Source organism: Serinus canaria, chromosome 5 (assembly GCF_022539315.1).
Source record: "Serinus canaria isolate serCan28SL12 chromosome 5, serCan2020, whole genome shotgun sequence".
In the NCBI taxonomy this organism is placed as follows: Eukaryota; Metazoa; Chordata; class Aves; order Passeriformes; family Fringillidae; genus Serinus; species Serinus canaria.
Genome location: NC_066319.1, coordinates 21,132,268 through 21,148,040, shown reverse-complemented (window position 1 = coordinate 21,148,040; position 15,773 = coordinate 21,132,268).

The following is a 15,773-nucleotide window of genomic DNA, read 5'->3' as shown; positions in this document are numbered from 1 at the left end:
ACTTTTTAGTGTTTGGGCAGCATTAATGAAAATTAATCAATAAAAAAATAACAAGTGTGGAAGAGCTAAGAGCTTCAAAATGAATAGAGAATTGCCGGAACTAAAACCTAATGTACATTCCTTATTTTTAGAAAGTTTCCTTAATAAGATTTCGTTTGAGAAGATACCAGCATGTGTACTTGATCTTATTAGTTTCATATAGTATGATCCTGTATGTCAGCACACAATCCCCTGACATGGATCAAGATGTCTTTATATTCTAAACTGTTTGAGGACACACACAAAGACCACACAAAACTGCCTGATGTAAATGCTACTGCTAATGTTGTGGTACTTGCATAGCTGCAGGCAGAGTTTGACAGGAATAGACTGGATGATAAACATTTATGTTCTCTTTCTGATTTGTGCTGCTGAAGGTGTAGAATCTTCTGGGATCTGTATTATATCATAGGAGTCTATAATGTCTGTGTAAGAGGCATACGCAATGTTTGGTGTCATAAGATGATTCTGATTTTAGCAACTTGCCAGTAATACCAGTATGAACAGGAATCCAAAAACAGATGAGTGGAGGGTAGCAGAGTAAAAGCACTGGCCTTCATTTTGCCTGAGGGAGCTGTTCAAGTGATTCGATTACACCCTTGGGTATTTTCAGAAGGGTTAGAGGAATCCATTCCAAATCACCATTATACTCAGAAGTCACGCAGTCATTTTTAGGTAACATTTTTCTCTGCAATCATTTATGAGATAACATCAATGAATAAGATGGTTCAAAAGCATTTACACCACCAGTAAAATAGAAAGGCCTCCTTTTTCACCTACATTTAGGCACTGTGCAGCTATGGCAAATTTGCCCAATTTCCAATGCTTGAGCTAAATAGTGCAATCTAAAGGTGAGATTGCAACAGTGAAAGATGGGATTTTTTGAACTAGAAATTGCCATAACCCAAGAGTAATGAAATAAATTCTTCAGAACAATCCAAGCTAAAAGAGCACCCTTGTCACAGATATTCTCCAAAAACGTAAGCAAATTGACAGAGGCAAGTGTTGTTTTCCAACTCTCCTCTGTAGTTAGAACAGGTTCATGGCTTAGTATGATTAGCCCTGCTTAATAAGCAGGCAAAAAGCAAGCTTCTTTTTATTACATGCCTCCCATCAAATGCCTTTTAGCATTTTCAGGTGCAGAAGAATTGCTTTTTTGCCAGGCTTGCTCTTTTTTCTTGTCTGTGCCAGCTGGATCTAAGCACCCATGTGGATTGGACAGTATGAGCAGCCAGTACTTCCACACCTCCTTTTTCTAGATCTTCTGTCCCTGGAAAGTCACCAGGGTGATTTTATTCTTCTAGAAGTCCAAAATATACTGCAAAATAATGTAGGAAAAAACCAGTTGCATGGTAAGTGAGCTGCATAACTCAAGCCTTGAATGCTTAAGTTATGGGTCTTGGTCTAAGTCACAGTCTAAAGAGTGATGAGTTACCACTGAGCGATGAGTAAATCTCTGTAACTGGCAGCTCTTCAGCTGCCTCTTTAGGAGGCTAATGGCAAAACAATACTCCTGCTCCTAGCATAAAGGGAACAGTACTTTTGATGATTACTTCAGGCATAAAGAGGTTTCTCAATCTCAATAAGAGGGTTGATAGGGAGACACAAAATTGCTTTCCCCGTGAGTATTTATACTCTGTATTAAGCTACAAACATTCAGTAGTTTCCTGTCTAAGAATGCATTTGCCCTTCCCTTTTACATTTCTTTGCAATACAAATCTCTCCCTATAAAACACTGGATTTTTCCAACAGTAGACAATTGTGGGAATTTACCAGCCTCCTGGCAATTTAGCAAGTAAATTCTTGATTCAAGGACACTTAAGGCTTGTTAAACAAAACGTTAAAATTTGCCAATTTATTGTCTTTTTGTGGTTAAAATCTTAAGTCTACATAATCAAAGTCTCCCAACAATCTCAGCACATGCAAGACTCACAATGGATCCTGTGAAAGTCAATATACTCTATAATTTGCCTGGAGCATCTCAAATAAACACACAATTGTTACAGCTGGTAGTAGCTTGGCTCTAAAATGAAAATCTTCCTCCTTCACAGGTGGAAAATCATGGATATCTCACCATATGCCCTACCTATTCACTGAGCTTTATCACTTAGCACCTTGTGGTTCTGAGAAGGCTGATGCTGTATGATAACATCTGAATAAGAACTATGTATATATATACAAGTGCATAAAAGGAAAGACTATTTGGGTAGCCAAAACCTCTAATTTAGTTATGCTTGGCTGGTAGTTCTAACCAAAGTCCTTACAGTAGCAGACCCCTTGACTATATTTCACTGAATGTGACAACCACATATCTCTTATTCTCTTGCCAAGATTTTCCTGCGCTGTGGAATGCAAGAGGGTAAACAAGAACGTCTTCAATAAAAGTGACAATGTCCATAATATACAGGCTTGGAAGATACCATGTCTCACTTCTCTATGTCCAAGTGGCTCTATAAATGTAGGATATTTCAGATAGACTAGAGAAATGGTAGTGGTTAGTATTCCATGGCTAATTTGCCTGATATTAAGGTAAATCTCTTTGTCATTACTGTTCTGCATAGCGTTTAGTTCCTGAAGATTTTTCCCAGTAAGAATAGACTGGAAATACAGAACAAGGACCATCGCCAAGGAGAGAAAGTAAAGAACAATTTCATTTTCTACAGTGTGCTCAAACAGGAAGATCCTTATTGCAGTCTCTTGAAACTATCAGTTTTCTCTTTCTTTTTGCTACTTCACCTTTCACTTCTCCCCTCTCACATTTCTATCCCTCATGAGAGGAAAAAAACACAGTTGTATCTCCAAAATGATTGCAATCACTATAGCATCTCAGATAAGTTACTAGCAGCAGGCAGAAAAGAGAAGTGTTGTAAAATTACTTGCCCATGTTTTGTAAAATAAAATTTGTCAGGGACGGATGTACTTAGAGTCTACTCTGGGGATTTTTTCCCATATGTTCTGTTTCCACTCAGTCTCTCACACCTGTAGAAAACAAGTGCTTACCAAAGGTGCTTCCAGGACTCCTATTATTGTCTCCCAAAGCGTTAGAAGGAAGAGAGAATATTCTTGGGCAAGAAATCTGGTCTTGCTCTTTGTGGTCCTCCTCTGTTTCCCTGAGAGCTGGAGATAAAAATAGATCAAAACAAAAAGGCTGACTAAATGCTCTTCCCTGGCTTAGTTGCATGAGGAATTTTCTCAGCATCTCCAGTAACAGCAAGACCAACTCTCCATTAGAGCATTTTGGAGACCATATCTTCTTCCTCATCACTTTATGAATTTTAGCTTACTGAGCAAATAAAAGTAAATACTTTCAGGAGAGCCATGGTATCTCTGTCTTATGCTCTAACAATCCAAAAACTGTCAATTAAATCTTCTTGTCTGATTTCATTCAGAACTTCTAAGTGAAACAGATAAAATGAGTAGACCAAACATTCCCTTCTCCCATTAAAAAGAAGTGTTTACAAGCATCAAAAATTGCTATCCTTACTTTAGCAACACATAGACGTGATAGAGGAGAAGATAGAAAAATTTGATTGAGCACTGGTTAAGTAAGACAAAGTCAAGATTAGCTAACCATGAAGCTCAGTGCTTCCTCTAGTTTAGATTCATTAGAAAGAAACAGGAAAAGCTTGTAAGAAGCTTCCTAGAAACTTTGAGATATTTTTTGGGAATCTGGGAAGTTAGTATTTTGTACACCTGCTTTGGTTTTAATAATCTATTATTTTAGGTATTCAATTATCTTTTTACTTCTCAGCCATCACAACTTTCATGTAGAGTTTTACCCCAGTTGTGGTTTCCTGTTCTTTTATTTTTTCAGACAAACAGTAGTAAACCTGAAATATAAATTAAGATAATGTCAAGTTGAGACAGCCATGATACACAGAGAATCACCATACAATATCAGACAGCTCCAACCTGCGCAGAGCAACACCACACCAGAAGGCTTCAAGCATCTGTCTTTCTTGTTCTTTAGCCCAACCTTTTACAAGCCTCATGTTCATGCATTGCAACCTCTTCCCTTTGGTGATTGGTCAGTGCACCTGGGCACTCCATGGCTCATTGCTGTCAAGGCTGCTCACCTGCTTTTCACAGCTGCAGCCCCACTCCCAATCACCACAAACTGGGTCCCTGCAAGAGAATGGCCTCCTTTGGTAGCTGGTATCAACTATCAAGGTTTATATTCTATAAACAAGCATGTTTGTATTTTTCTGTACTACACCTTACATCCCCTAGTCTTCTGATTTTTGTAGTTGTACCTTTAAGAGCTTTGAATGTTTGGAAGCATGGCAGTTCTTTCCCAGTGTACACAATAACATTCCTAAGGTATTCAAAGCGTCTGTTTGACAGAAAGAAGAGAAGAAACATAAAAAGAAGAGGAAAATTTCGATTCCTCTTGTTGGAATGGTTAGCAAAATACTTTTTGTTTCAAGAAAACCCACACCATTTTACTGAAAGATATCTTAAACACAGTTGTATTGTCTTAACATCTTAAAATATTATATAATCACACAGTCTGCATTAGGTCTCCTGTACCATTACCTGCATTCTCTTTTACAAATGGTGGTCAGACTGTTGAAATAAAATCATGAGTGAGAATGAGAATAGCTGCTGTTTGATTAGAGGCAGAGAGAGGCTAACATGAAGGCTATCCAAGACAGAGGTTTGGGTATGAGCTTTTGTACAAATAGTACTGAAAGTTCTGAAATCTTTTTTCATGCTATCACCTTGGAGACAGTTTGTGCCTAATGAAAACGTATTGTAGGCCTTAATGTAGTAATCACTATGAGAGAGTTGCATTTTTAATCCTTTAAAGATGTCATTTAAATATTATCAATCCTCTATGAATATTTGATGCTCATTAAATATTCCCTGGAAAAGTAAAAATAACACTTACATTTGTAAAAGATTTTGGCAGCAGTAATATAACCAGAATGGTTTTCACTTCTAGAACTAGTAATACATCCTCTTTCTGCAGGCCCATCTCACTCTTAAAAATTAGAAAGATAAATTTCCAAAGATGGAGGATAAACAATCTGGAAAAGGTCAGAGGGAGCAGAATTAGAAGTAAAGCTACAAAGGAGGAAGCATGGGATAAATTTCTCTCTGATTTCTTCTATAAGAGAAATATGTTGTGAAACATCACTTTAAGAAAATGTATTCCGAAGAGTTATACTGCCTAGATAAATCAACCACTCTCTGCAGACTGCAGAATATTGAAAAGATGAGACAAAAGAACATAACAGAGTGGTCAAAATCAAGAGTATACCATTAATTCCATTCTCTTCCCTTTCCCTCATCCTACTATACATATATGTGAGTAGTTCTGTACATGCTTGCACATGCACACATAGGCACTTAGTCTGGCTAGTTTAGTTTAGTTACATAAAGTGGAGCTTTCCCAGCAAAATCCTCTGTTTAACAATTGTGGTGTAAATCTGATTAGTACCTATTTCTAGGCTTATGAACCTTATGTCTCAGCAATTTTTTGTAGCCTGAAGCTTCACAGGATAATTTTCATCCAAGAAGGATTTTTATTTTGTCATTAAAAAATACATTGTCCTTGTATTCTGATACAATGTCAAAAGGGTTTCCATTTTAATTTGTCTAAAACTGCTTATTATTTTGTGTAAGGCTGATGTGACCTCTCTTCATCCCTCTCTAGCAATAACAAAAAGTAGTAGTTTTTCCGTTGTCTCTTCAGTGACTGACATATTTTTTACTGAATTATTCATTTGCCCCCTACTTTTAAAATTGCTTTCTCATAGAAAGAATGATAGATTTTCATTCCAAGCTGAGTAGCAGTGTTAAGAATTTCTTAGGTGTTCTATCAGTTAAAGATGTTCCCTGTTTACAGTCTTGAAGAAGCTGTAACAAGCTTTAATACTCACAGTCATTACTGCGTGTCCTGAGTATGCAAATGCAGCAAAGCTGTAATTCCTCTCTTAACATTTCCTTCAGGGTCTGTACTGTGAGTTAACACTTGGTTATATCAGTGAGGCCAGGGAAATGATATGTTTACCACTGCAGCTCAGGAAATATATGGTTAAGTGTCAGTTATTAACTTGGCCATAAACCTCCTTTGCAACATCAAAAAATGGCATTTATCACCCTAGGAGAAGGCTAATTAAGCTAGAGGACTTTGTTTAAATTCCCAAATAGCTTGCACTGCATGAAGGTCCCTTGTGCATAATCCATTCTGATTCAAAATGCTACAGGAAAACAAGAGCAAGACAGAGACAGAACTGGAGGAGCAAAGGGGCCACGGATTAAAGGCACATACATTATTCAAACATTTCTCTGACTTCAGTGGAGAATTGAATTAAATTTTTTTGAGCTTTCATTATTGGGATATGAAACTAAGTTCTTCCTTCCTGGACAGGCAAGAGTGTCTTATCAGAATGGTAGCCAGTCATTCCTCACCTTATGAGTGAGGTATATAAGTGCTGGAATTGAGTGAATACCGATGTGAGCTTGTTCTCCTGATAACTTGATACATAAACAAGCTGGGACCATAAAAAGCCTTTCTTTTTCTTTTTTTCTTTTTCTTTTCTTTTCTTTTTCTTTTTCTTTTTCTTTTTCTTTTTCTTTTTCTTTTCTTTTTCTTTTCTTTTTCTTTTTCTTTTTCTTTTCTTTTTCTTTTTCTTTTTCTTTCTCTTTTTCTTTTTCTTCCTTTTTCAAAGGAACCTTTTCATTCAGGTTTCTGAAAATCCTGTCCCGTCTTCTATAGGTAAGTATCTATATGAGTAGTTATGGCTCATAACTTTCACCAGTGAGTGCAGCCATTCTGATGTGATGCCAGAATTGCAGCTGCAATGAGCTGTACAAAGGCTTGCTTGTGGATCTGGAAAAGAAAGTGACAATCTGAGAGTGAAAACAGGAGCCCCATAGCAATAAGAGGAATCAGAACCCATTCTGGGCCTGGTACCCAGAAAGGAAAAGTGTTTCCACAGATTTTACAGCAAGTAATTGCATATAGAGAGATAATTGGACATTAAAAATCTTGTTGATAACTCTATACATTATAATAGCTTTTATAACTCTATGTGTTAAAATAGCTTTACTAAAAAAGGCAAGCTAACTTTTACATGAAGTAGATCATCAGATTTTTAAAGGAATTATGGAAATAACTTGGTTTCTGAAAAGATGTGGGAAAAAATTGAGCGAGCACCTGTTTGAAGGGTTTTGAAATAATTCTATATACAATCAAGTGTTGAGAAAAAGCAGATTTTTTTATTAGAGCAAGAAGCAAATAATTTATGGGATCCTATTCTGAAAGCAAAATAATTACTTCAATTGGGAAGGATATGCGTGCATACAGATGTGTAAATATACATGCACGTGTATGATATATCAGTGTTGAATACCTGCCTGCTTCAGATTTTTCCAGCTTGTGTGCTACTTTATTCATTAATAGGTTATGCCCTAAAGCCAGAGTGGTTTCCCTGTCTTGCAGCTGAATTGGTCAGCTCTCTGTATAAGTGTTATTCTATGTGGATTTTGACCTTTTATCCCTTTACCTGTTGAGGAGAATCACAACTTTGCGCCTGCTCATGTCTTTGTCCTTTATCAATGGAGTTACATGTACTTTCATCTTTCTTTACACAAAATTTAATTAGTTTTTTCTCACACAGTAATGTCTATTGATTTATTCCTTATGTTTTGATTGTGCTGAGACAAATATCTTCTCTGATTGACTGTTACTTGCATGTAAACTTAAGTACCAATTACTTTTCATATATTCCCTTTGTTCTTAACAGCAATTGAGAACAAAACCTGTCTTCTTTAAAAATATTTAACTATTTAGTTGGCTTTAGTTAGGAGTAATGTTGGTGAAAGGACACTAATTCTTTGTTTAAAAAATAATTGTGTTGTCTTTAAAGGAATTTCAAGATATGCTTGCTTGTGTTAGGGTCTTATTATGGTAAATGAGCACATTGGAATAGTGGCTCAGATAATTTTCAGTGCTTACAAGAAAAGAAGCTGAATAAAATTAATGCACATACAGAAGTGTGCAGTCTCTTAGACTAGGTTAGGAACAAAAGTTGCATTGTTGATGCTTCAAGGCAACGCGTAAATATTTCTGTTAATTCCGTGATTCAACTGTAATGACCAGTCTGTAAGATCACACTCAGGGTGAGGGAGAAAAGGAAAAACAGGCAGAAATTTCCTGCTCTTTGAGAAAACAAGATAATCTGGAGATGAGAGAAATTAGAGGAAAAAAAGTAAAGGAAAAGGATAGAAATGAATCCTAAAGTTCAGTAAGGCAGTGGAATTTCCCATGTGTTGAAATAACTTTCAAATGCTTTCAAATACAAGTCTAGGTTGGGAATCCTTTCATTACTGTTCCCTTCACCCTCCTATTAGAGTTATCATTCTTCCTTGTGAGAAAGATGAAGTTCCTTAAGAGAAGTTGGAGCTGTGACTGAAAATGAGTGCTTTCCTATTACCTTTTGAGATGACAGCAGCACTTCACTACACTTTGTTATGAGTTGTAAAAAAGTAACTTGTGGTAGTGAGATCTACAGTAGCTAACAATTTAGTGTGGTGGAAGCAAGTCAGTAGACAAGAAAAGGTCCCTACAACATTACAGGCAGTTTGGGATTCTTACTTGGGACTAGATCTTTTCTTTTCTCTGGATCAGTTATCCTCACTATGCAAAAGGGTTGCAACTATCCAAAACACAAGTCTTTGGCTGCAGCTCTTCTGTCCCAGAGAAGAACTGGAAAATATAGTGCACACTCATACCAGAGAATCTTGTTTAGCTCCTCCCAAAGGAATCCACTTAACATGTCTTAGAATTTCTCTGCAAAGAGACCAATATAAGACAAACTGTGTTAAGTGAGAGTTTATTTCAAAAGCATATTACCAATACACTAAGACACTTTCTGTTCTGTCTCTGAATATCAAAGTTATGACTTTTTGTTGGAAGAATGACTGAAAAAAAGGGCCTGATAATGGCAAGTCTTACACAAATGTTTTCTCACTTTGACAATATTTTTCCAGCTTTTGTGCAGTTGCTGACATAGGAGAAAATGAATTGCATGGTGGTTAAAGAAATCCTCTTCATGACCTTCAGTGAATAACATATAAAGAAATCTACTCCAAGTTTTAGTCTTCTGGAGAAATCTAAGAACATTACTAGGTTCTGTTTGGATGCCCATACCACATAGGCAGGATCAATAATGGGGATAATTCTTTTAATACTGAGCCATAAAATATTAACTCAAAGAGCAATTTTGTTGGGATAAATTTCCAAATCCTTTCACTGCTGTCTCTTCTGAAGAATTATATTCTATTTTAGGTCACCTGCAATTTAACACATAAGTGCTATAAGTAAATGAGCTGTAACATGCCTTCTTTCCCATTATGTGTGTCCAGAGATATGACTGTTATCAAAAAGTTTCTCTCTACTGGTTATTACCCCTACCATAAGGGAAAAGAAGTGAATTTTCTTTGGTCACAGTAGTTTCTTCTGAGAAAAGTGGTTTTTCTGTTTGTTTTTTTTTTTTCATTTGGTTTGAAAATAAATTGTGTCTTCAATTATTGGTAAGCCTCCATATATATATACAGCACCAGAGACGCAGTAATGCTCTTCCAAAATGATCAGGTCTCTATCTCAAATTGCTTCTCAAGGCTTTTGAGAGAAAATATGTAGCCAGTTGGAACTGCATATTAAGGGATTTCAATTTGTCCTTCAACTACTTCATGTCGGTAATACTTAAGATTCTCTGACTGAATAAAAAAATTCCGTTAGCAAATTGAGCTATTGGCTTGTTATGAGTTCATGTTGGTCTATCATGGTTCTAGTATAGATGAGGGAATCAAATGGGTATTAGGTTTGTTAATCAGAATTCTACAGATTTTCTAAATACCTCTGAAAGATACTTTTTTAAAGTTCATTTTACTTCTTGCAAAGCTTAAAACTTCTCTCCTGAAAAAAAAAAAAGAGTTTACTTCAAAATGACACCTAAGAAAGTGGATGAATACAAAGTGAGATGCTGCAAATGGTGCAAGATGACACCACTGCACTCTCTGGTGATATCACACTGCTGGTATTCTCTTCTCTCACCACAGGACAGGGGAGGGGAAGGCACAACTTTATTATCTTAGCTGTTGTGATATATTAAGCCTGACATGCTGCCAACCCCCATGTGTATTAATAAGTTTCTCCCACTGATCCCCAATGGCACTCAGATGGGTTCATTGGTAGATTGTGGCAGACATTTAAATGTTTGAGCTGGACAATTTGAGATGAACTGTCATGATTCATTATCCCTGTTGAGGGAACAGTGCCAGGAAGTATCTGGCTGATGACTTGAGAGACACCTAGTAAGCAGAATAAAACCCCAACTCACTCAGTAAATCCTGCAGCATTGCTGAGGGGTCTAAACTCAGTGACCAATACAACACACTGCCACTTGTAATAAGCCAAAAATTAAAAGCTGTTGTTATTAGGGACTTAAACTCAAAGGTTGGCAAACAATATGCTCCCAAATCACAGTTTACCACCAACTGACAGCTACTGCCTGCTCCTTGCCCACTGGGTGTATCTGGGCACGTGTAAATGCAGATTAGAAGACAATGAATTCCTGGTTAGAGGAATAAGCACCTCCTGTTTTTTTTTTAAATGTAGTTTTTCAAATATCCCTGAGCCGATCGTTGACAGCAGTGCAGAGCTGTGCCATTTTGCAGTAGTAAGTAAAAACTTTTGACTAAAAGGGTCAAGGTGACAAAGGGAAGACTGATTGCTTTTGAGTCCAGTCTGTATTCTCATGTATTCTAAACAGAGTTCAATTGTTTTGCCTTCTATTCTTTCTCAGGTAATACACAGAATCTTCAGTGTAGTGATAATAAATCCTTGTACAAACCTCTAGAGGTTTTTCTGTCCAGAAGGCTATCATAGAATGTTGTAGCTCTATATTTAAAAAAAAACTGAACAAACCCCAAGAAGGTCTTTGACAGAATAAGAAGAATGCTAAAATTCTGGGGGACAGGAGTCATATTTGACTTATAACCTTATATAAGGAGAAACAGATACACACATCTGCCCTACTGAAATATGATTTTTCTTTATAAAGGAATGACTTTACAGAGATTCTTTTTGTTCCATCACTGCTGGATAATCAAAGGTCTCAGGTTTCTTCACCTACCATTGTAATTGCAAATATGTTTACATGTTTTTGTGAAGAAATGGATGAACCATTTTTACTGACATTCTTCTAAAAGTCTGTAATTAACTATGTTTTGGCACCAGGACAGAATCTACTAGCAAAAGGTCAAGCTTTATAGCTTTACAGTTCCAGTCATTTTTGCAGCACCACTTTGGTCTCTTTTCACTGCTACTTAGGCTTGCAACCCATTGTGGGTTGCTGTCAGATGCTTTTCAAAGACTACTAAATAAATTGTGTTTCTTCAAAAAGTATTTTCCTAAATCTCTTATCTGCCATTTGTCCTCTCATCTGTATGCATTTATTAAAAGATGTGTCAGTATGAATGGTTTAGAGATGTGATTATTTAGCCTTTTTGGTGGAAGAAAAAACAGCTAAAAATACCAGAGGAGCAATTCAATTGCAGCACTCTTTCATATTTGGATGAATACCTCCATCGTTAGAGAAAATGAATTTTGTGACCTTTCCTACTACTATCTTTTGTTGTGCAGCATTCAGTATGAGTGGTGGCTTTTGCTTTGAAGGCACATTCAGTAAGTCAGCATTAGGGTACCCAGCTGCCTGGGAGCCATGGTGCAGAAAAACAGAGGCCAATGACAGTCAGGAATGAAATGCCTTTGCAAAGCTGCTATGGACAAAGGTACAATTATATTGCATTACAATTCTTTCATACATCTCCTAGTCTATAAGTTCAAATACACCCATTTGTCTTGTCTGAATATTGCTTTGGTTTGAAAAAGCTCTTAAGGAATCCTCTCATCTCTCATTTCTTGTTGTGCCACAGTGATTTGATGTGTTTATAGACAGTATGATGTGGCTAAATTGAAATCTATAGCCAAAATAAAGCTCATTTGGATCTGAATTTGTATTTAATATCTTTCAGTATAGCAAAAATAAAAAGGAGGTTTTAATTAAGTCTCTGTGATGTTGTGTGCTGTAAAAAAATACAGTATAGAACAATTTCAAATTTTATATAGTAAAAATATACAATATGATGAAATGCAAACTGGATAAATAAATATCTGGATAAATACTTGAGTTTTTAAATGTGAGTTTTAAAATAAGTTGATAGGTTTGAATGTTATCTTGTCAATTTATCATCATATTCTTTGTTTGTTTGTGGTTTTTCTTGCAAGAAATAAGACATGCATTAAGATCCATTTTTTAGGGATTATTTTTTAATGCTGATTCTTTGAATATCAGCATAGTCTAAAAAACGGATGATTACTTTTTATCTGGGAAAAATGCCAAAGAAAAAAATGTGTACCAGAGGAAGCATGTTTCAAGGTAAAACTTCTCCAAGAAGAAAAAGCTTAACTATGAGATGTGTTGCTTTTTGATGTAATTAATACACCAGCAGATGAGATGTAGTGTTGCATTAAAATTTGTGTTCGATAAAACTGGTTGTCTGCTTTTTAGTATCCTCTCTGTGGGTACTGAACCTTATATATGTTATCAATAAGTGATGTAAGCAGTAGGAAAATAGAAAAGACAGAAATACTTTCCTTAACTTATTCTATAGAATCATGGGAAATTTTAGGTTGAATTTGCACGTGTTTAGGTTCTTCCATATCTGTGATTAGATGCAACATTAATTTACCATATGTGTGGGAAAATTTGACATATCCCAGAAATAAAAAGATCAATAAAATAAAATTAATGCTGTTCTTTTATACTTGCAGCAGGAATGTGAAGCAGATTTCAGCTCGATCATCAATTTAAATCAATTTTTCAGATCAGAAAGAATCAGAAAGATGCCTCTGGATGATTGCAGGGCAGGATATGATGGTTTTGAAACCAGGTTCTAAGAAAAATATGTTTGATTTTCATACCACACTAGGGAAACTAAAACTGATTTTTACGCACTTTAGCATTGTCAGATAAAGGACTGAGGAGGGAAATAGCTTATAAAATCAAATAATCCTGTACATAACCTGCAGAGATCTTCTTTTTAGACTCTGGTACTTCCTAAGTAGCTACTTAGGAAAAAAGCTTGTAGTGATTCTGAATTGTGTACAGAGAATTCATTGTTTAGGACTGTCAGTTCAGAAGCACAAGAAACCATGCTAAGAATTTACAATTTTAGCTGTAGGCAGAAGTGAAAATGCTCCCTTTTGGGACAACTACACACTTTGTAAAGATTTTAAATAGAAAAAATTAGAATCTATTCCTCATTTATTGTGTGTGGGGGGGTGTTAGTGGATGTGATTGGGTTCATTTGGAGTCTAGTTTTAGATACATTGTGACTGGGTAAAATTTTACCACGTGTATTGTGCCAAAAATAAAGAGCGCTGTTCAGGTTAAGACTGGATAGTAGTGTTCAAGAAAAGCAAATGAATGGTTTTTATTGTTCCCTAAATTAATGTAGTACAAATTGGAAATTAGTTCTGACAAGATGAAGGACTTTCTGTTTTATTCTTTCACGTACATGTATGAAATATGAATTCATGCATATCCAAAAAGAGACTAGCTGTGGGTATTTTTGTCAAATGAACTCAGAGCATCCATCCATCCATCCATCCATCCATCCATCCATCCATCCATCCATCCATCCATCCATCCATCCATCCATCCATCCATCCATCCATCCATCCATCCATCCATTCATAATATCTAAAACCTCCTCTATTTTTCTGTAATCAATTTTGAGTATTCATGGCTGTTTCACACACATGGTCATTCAGACTGGGCACCATTCCTCCTCCAATCTGAGTGTCTTATTAAGCTATACAGAAGTGGCTGGTCCAGAAAATGCATTGTAGCTTATAAAAAAACCAGGAATTTATATCCACAAACACAACAATGTGTTTGTTACTTTGCAAACAAGTAAAATATGTCTTGTGTCTTTTTCTCACTCTTTTTTCTTTCTCACCTTTTGATCAACATTTTTGTGAGTAGAGAAGAAAGTTTTCTCTAAACAGCTAACAAATTCAGTTTTGATTTGCATGTAAACTTTTTTGATTTAATTTAAATCAATAGTTGCTTCCCAGAGGGCTGATTAAGCATTACAAAATTGATTTGCAAAACAAAATTATGTTTGACATAATTTGAAGGCTTCTGACTATCAGTTATTTTGTGGAGCATCCTACCTAGCCACAAAAATATTTAATCAAAATTCTTTACCATGGTTGATTCCCTCTGTCAGAGGATTTAAATCACATGTCCTGACTATGCAACAGTATAGCTTTAGGCTGAAATATGTAAATATGTTTAATAAAATCAATTCAAATCCTTTTTTTAGGCCTCAGGATTACTAAAAGCAAGACAAATCCTCCTCTTAAATGACATCTTAAGATCTCAAGCTCTCTGTTACAATATTATGATTAGTATATAAAATTCCATTTCATTCAATAATGAGTCTAGCTAATGTAGGTTCTAGCCATGATTAGATGCACATGGAGCTACTCAAATCTGTCATAGTTTTCTTGCTCCTTTTCCTGTAAAATAAACTGTGATGTCTCTTTATATGCAGCAACAATTATTTGTGGTTTTAGAGCACAAGTATCTGGTTCTTGTTGCTATTAATGAAACTCCAAGTGACCACAAAGTGCTGCAAAGTGACAGCTGCAAAATCCTTGGTGGTCACAGGTTTGTTAGAATACAAGATAGTCAGAACTAGGACACTTAGTGAAAAAATTCTTTTTTCTCTTAAAAGATACTAGATCTAGATCTAGTGCTCAAGTTTTACACTGGTGTGAAATAACTACAGCAAATTGATTATCCTTTGGTAACATTATAAAGAGTTATAATGAGTTATAAATAGTTATATAATATATAGTTATATAATTAGTTATAAATATAAAGATTAGGTTGCAAATCACTAAGTGTTGTGTAAGAATGTATTTAGCCCATACAGTAAAGTTATATACGAATAAAAAAATTAGGATTATATTTCTGATTCTTCTCACTCAAGAGCCATTTTCATAAAGAAATTTCCCCCCAGTTTTCCCTGTCATATTGCACAAATTTAAAAAAATAAAAGAATTTCTGTAATTCATGTTTTCCAATAGGTGAAACAGAAAGAGTTGCCAAAACACTTTCTAGGTTTTAATAGAAGAAACCACAAAGTCTTTCGTAAAGTCTGAAGAAGGTGTTTTCAAAGTCAGAAGATACCTTCTCCAGTTACCAGGCTGTGCCTTTTGCTATTTTGTTAACATTATGCTCAATCTCTTGTGGCAAAAAAATTGAATGGCCAGCTGCGTTGTTTAAATGCCACCTAATGGTGTTTCTATGTTTACATTATTAACAGTGTTACCATCACTCATGCCTAATAGTATCTATGACATGAGCTGCACTGTAAAACTGAAGAAGTAATACAAAGTCCTGTCTTGTACCACCTTGCCACTTCCAGATCATCCTAAACTCCCATTCAATCTTCCCTTCTTAACCCAGTGAAGAATACCAGATGCCTTCATGCTCAGAAATTAATCTGCCTCCCTCTCAGGTGCTACTCTCTCTGAGAGAAGCTCTGTAGTTCTCAAGTTTTCACAATTTCTAGAAATTTCAGATCAGGCAGGAGCAAGGTGTAGCATGGTAATCTTTTTGTTCTTATATTTGTGCTCCTACTTC